The 5,207-nt window shown below is 43.8% G+C and overlaps 1 protein-coding gene across 2 annotated transcripts in view; it reads left to right on the top strand.

Annotated features, from left to right (window-relative positions):
- IPCEF1 (interaction protein for cytohesin exchange factors 1) overlaps window positions 1–5,207 on the top strand; it is an 84,216-nt gene that overhangs the window by 8,663 nt on the left and 70,346 nt on the right. The window contains exon 1 of one of the 2 annotated variants that reach the window (XM_017739503.1): window positions 7–1,014. The exons of the other annotated variant lie outside the window; for it this stretch is intronic. The gene's annotated coding sequence lies outside the window, so the exon portion shown is untranslated. Of the gene's footprint in view, window positions 1–6; window positions 1,015–5,207 lie in introns of those variants that run through there. 2 annotated transcript variants of the gene reach the window in all.

Raw genomic sequence — 5,207 nt, 5'->3', positions numbered from 1 at the left:
AAAGAAAGCAAAGTCACCATTTGTGTTTGTTTGGAGTTGTTTCTTCTTTCTGTCTCTGAAGAGACTTGCTGAGCAGAAGTGTAGTTGACTGATGTGGAGCATCCCCACATGGTGGAGAAAGTCTTGTGCTCGCTTAATCTCCTACTTACATCTGGGAGGTCTGTAGGACAACTGGTGAGAAGGTAGCAAGAATCACTGCTCTTCCTACTGCAGTCTTCTTGGAGCTGTGTCCATGTCCTCTGCTTCATCAACTTGGAGGATATAAGGGAAGAAGAGAAGGGAAAGCATTATGTAAGTGGAGGAAACTTCGTTACTATCTAGCAATATCTGACATTTTTAAATGGGGATAAAAGGAAGAGTTTTCTTGAGATGGAATGTTATGAAACTAGAATTGAACACGCAGGTTCAGCTCCATCATCTGGCTTCTCCGCAAACAAAAATGAGGAGGTTACTTTGTAAATGCCTGGAAGCTGGAGACTTTCTATAAGAGAAGGATGGGTAGGTTTAAAAAGTTTTTCTCTTTCCTTAGGCTCTGCTGTCAGACATCATAAGCAGATGTGGCACATAACCCTAAGGAAAATGACTGTCAAGAATGTATTGGCACTAATGCTGTTCTGTGAGAACTGGAGCACTGGGAGCCCCTGGACCAGAGATGTCTCTGTGGGAGGGTACCTCCTGTTCTTGCTCCGAGAGCTGACTTTTGTGTCATTGTAGCTATGGCATTGCCATCAGCTTCATTAACTTAAAATCATGAGAGCTTGGTCAGCAATTTCAGTCTTTGCATATTTTTATTTCCTGTGTTGAAAGGCTAATTGCTGCTGTTACTGAGGTAGATCTCATTTGGCATTTAATAACAAGTACTTGTTTTGGGTGCTGACTGGGGACTGCAATCCCCACATCTGGGGAGAGAAGTTCCCTAGTGCTTTGTGGATTTATATCTGCCCCTCACAACACTTCCATCTGCAGGAGAGAACAGCCGTTGCTTTCCTTGGATGATTTGAGGAACTGAGACAGGTAAACCACTCAGCACTGCAAAGCAAATGGGGGAACTGAAAGGCCTTGAATTGGAAACCAGTGCTCTTCTGCAGCTGGACTATCTTCCCTGCTGTCAATCTCCTAACTATTCAGTTGCTGTGGATAACTCAGTAGTGCATGGCAGTGGTCACTACCAGTTTTTCAGTCTTTGAAATGACCTCTGCTTGATGGGGTTTCTGTGCCTGCAGAGGATTCAGCTGAGCTGTATTAAGTAAAGAACATTAAAAAACTAAGTCTGCAAATTAGCCCTGAGAAAAACATATGCTGGATATTTCTCTGTCCAGGATGAGTTTAAATTTTCTTTCAAGATTTTTAGTGCCCACTCTGATCTGTTTGGAGTGATTACACTTTCTTTTTGCAGTAACAGAAATGTTAAGTGTCTAAATTTTATTTGTCGAATTCTTGTAGATTAGAATGCACAGTTTTCCTTACTGGAGAAGGGGGAGGGAAATGGTTTGAGCTGTGGTATGGAAAAGTTGTGTAAAGAGAGGCTTAGGGTTTGTGTTTTGTGGTGTTTCCACTGCCTGCTCCACTGTGTGTGTACAGAGCACAGTGTCTTTGGGGACAAGATGCCTGTACTGCTGTCAGCTTCTGCAGCAGAAGGTTGAGCAGTCAGCTGCAGGAGGGGGAGCCTCTGATGGGTATAATCATTGAAATGAACCTATTATCTCTTACATATTTTGGTAGAGTCAGACTTATATGTGGCATTTCTTCTAAAATATCTCCATACCTAGTTCCTAAAAGCTTTTTAGCTATGTGTAATGCTTCCTTTGAGTTTCTCCAAAAGAAGAGAAATATGTGATAAGGCAGGATTGGGAAAGGACACTTAAATATTTAATTTGACTACTGTCTGTGGGATTAAAAATTGGTTATAACTAGTGATTTCTTGAATACCTTGTGTATCTGTAATCTCTAACATTTTACACAAATGAATGCAGTTCCACATAACCAACTTCTACCATGTCTTGGTTAGATAGAGTTCAGGGAGTCATGCAGAGAAACTAGGTATTGTTTTAGGCTCTCCTTATCTCCTCTCAGAGGATAAGAAGTCCCAAGGAGCATCCCACTGAATCCTGAGTCTTGCAGGCAAGCCTAGATCCCTGCTTAGCTCTGCTGGAGCATGGCACTCCACCAGCTGTCACATTCTGCTCTTTAAACCAGCACTTCATCCAACCTTAACGCAGTTGCTGGACCAGGAAAAGTGCTGCTGATAGCAATCTGCTGTGATCCAACAAGTAGTTAATGGTGAAACACTCCATGGCCTAAGAAGGCTGGGTCATACCGGTTCAGATTTTTAATGTGGGCTCAGTCTGTAGAGAAACCTACAGCTGAGTGTTTCTGGCAGACAGCCTAAGGGGTGGGAAAGAAAGGCTTTTGTAAATTCACTGCTGTACAAATGTATGCTTAATGTGTGCATGCACCTAGTATTTATTAAACAAGTAGGTTTTCCTAGCAGGAGAGATGAGCAGATATTCTGCACATGGCTGGGGCATGGTGCTGCTTCCCAGCAGAACCCGACTGCCGTACTCTCCTGCCAGGCGTCACCAGCCCCAGAGCGTGGGGCAGCAGTGTCCTGGTGCCTCCTGCAGCCTCCCTGGCCCCTGCCTTGGCTTTGGGGCAAAATAGTTATTGTTGTTTTTTGTTATTTCTGTTAATCTTCTTGCTCAGGATTTCTGAGAAAACTAACATCAGTACTTAATATATAGGGATTTTCCTTTTGAGGATGGACAAAAACTTTTCAGTTAAAAGGATTGTTTAGTAGGAAGTGTTTATCAAAAAAATCCAAAAACATAATGGATAAAATTTTTATTTTATGTTAGAGGTCAAAAGGAATGCAGAGAAAGCATCATATATCTCATTAAGGGAAACAAATGTAGGAACCAATTCAGCGACTTCCAATTCAGCATCAATCTGGTAGTTAAGAAACCAAGTAAAGTAACTTTAAAAAGTAGCCCTAAATGATGTGAAAATGTGTGTTGAGAGAAAAATAGGAGCTGTTGGAAATGGCATCAAGGCTGTTTAATTGTGCCGTTAGTAGAAGCTAGGAGTAAATATGTATCACTCTCAGGGAAGATTTAAAAAGTTCAAAAAGCAAAGAGAAAAGTGTATGGAAGGACAAGGAGTTGAGAAATACTTCATACAATGAAGCTGTGCAAATCTTCCTTCAGGATGTGCCCAGACTGTGGAATGGCAGAATTCCTCATGGAGACCTCTCTTGACATTGTCTCTGTTCTTGTCTCTTTTCCACTTTACCTTTATTCTGACACAGTTTGAGCACTGAATAAAAATGCCACTTTTATTTCATCTCAAAATCTGGGATGTAATTAAATAAGTAAGAGAAAATAATAATCTATGACATCAAATTTCTTCAGCTTGTTATTGAAGGTGCAAATACTTTCTCTCTGCACCCTCTTGGGACACCCAGATTATCCACACTTCTTATGTAGCAGTCTTGGGTCGAGCTCTCTAGAAAGCTGAGGATGAAATTGGCACACATACCTTATTCACTAAGAATGTTGCATTGTCTTGCAAGCCAAAGGGAGCTTGCGTTAGTTCTGGAGATGCTGCTGGTGCTGTGAAGGCTTGCACGAGGCTTCTCAGCCTTGTGCACCACCTGTAACCTCCCTAGCAGAGTCCTGCTGTAATTTCCAGCTTTGGGAAAGTGGCTTGCATGTACTGTTTCTGAGTCAGCCTCAGGAACAACGTTGATGTAGGTATTTGGGACAAAGCTCAGGGTGTACCCTGGCAGCAGGGAGATGGCACAGGGCAGGTGGAGGGGTACTGTGCTAAGGACTAAGAGAAGCAAGAACACCCAAAGGGTGCTTTGGTAGTTTCTGGCTGTGAGAAGCACCAGGGAAGTTACAGATGTGGTTACAGATGTTATAGCAGGCTGTAGCAGAGCAAGGGAACTTCTTTTAAGTGGTGACACTGAAGAAAACATGTAGAGCTTCTTAGAGAGATGAGATTGTAAGACCAGGTGGATGGGTGGCCTGGTAAGCAGAGACTGCCTGGGAAGCTATGGAGAGCTCCTCAAGAGATATGGTGCTTTCCTAAGTTTCAAAGGTCCTTTGAACTTTTCAGCACAGAAGTGGTGCCGGCTCTTGGAAAAAACATGTGAAGCAAAGCGGGAATCTGTGCCACTTGCTTGTCTAATCACATCTTATCTCTTATCTAATCACTTGTTATTTTTCACTCTTTCTGTAACCATTCACCTTTGTTCCCCTCCATCCTTTTTTTTGAGAAGACAGGGAATTCCTCTATAACAGAAACTGTTGGAACTTTTAGTACTTGAATGTGAAAAGATTGTTGCAGTGCAGCTAAGCCCAAAGCCTCACATAAAAAGTTTTTTGGGTTTCAGTAGTTGTTTATAGTGGTGGAACAAACGTGTAGGAGTAGCAGTGGGATTGGGGAGCTCCAAGCCCTGCTTGAAGTGTCAAAGGACGTGTGTGGTAATGTCACTGAGTCATGTTGGCCACAGGGGTGGAGGACAGTGGAAGGGCTCTTTATCTGCTTCATTTCCAATGGCTTGAACCTTGGTGCTTTCACAGAATAAAATCATTAAGGTTGAAAAAGACCTCCAAGATTGTTGAACCTAACCTTTGACCGAACACCACCTTGTCAACTAGACCACAGCATTAAGTGCATGTCCAGTCATTTCTTGAACATCTCCAGGGGTAGTGACTTCACCACCTCCCTGGGCAGCCCATTCCAATGCCTAACCACCCTTTCAGTGAAAGAATTCTTTCTTCAAGAATTTCTTCTTCAACCTGAACATCCCCAGTGCAGTTTGAGGCTTTTCCTCCTGTCCTGCTGCTGGTTCCCGGGCAGAAGAGACCAACCCTCACCTGGTTACACCCTCCTTTCAGGGAGTTGTAGAGGTCTCCCCTGAGCCTCCCTTTCTCCAGGATAAACTCCCCCAGCTCCCTCAGCTGCTCCTCACAGGATTTGTGCTCAAGACCCTTCACCAGCTCGGTCGCCCTTCTCTGGACACAACCCAGCACCTCAATGTCCTTCTTGTAGTGAGAGGCCCAGAACTGGACACAGCACTCAAGGTGCAGCCTCACCAGGGCTGAGTACAGGGGGGACAATTGCTACCTTGCTCCTGCTGGCCACACTATTCCTGATTCAGGCCAGGATGCCCTTGGCCTTCTTTGCCACCCCGGCACCTGCGG

The sequence above is a fragment of the Corvus brachyrhynchos genome, unplaced genomic scaffold, assembly GCF_000691975.1.
Source record: "Corvus brachyrhynchos isolate BGI_N302 unplaced genomic scaffold, ASM69197v1 scaffold14, whole genome shotgun sequence".
In the NCBI taxonomy this organism is placed as follows: Eukaryota; Metazoa; Chordata; class Aves; order Passeriformes; family Corvidae; genus Corvus; species Corvus brachyrhynchos.
Note: the sequence above shows the minus strand (reverse complement) of the source record. Positions and strands in the feature narration are given on the sequence as shown.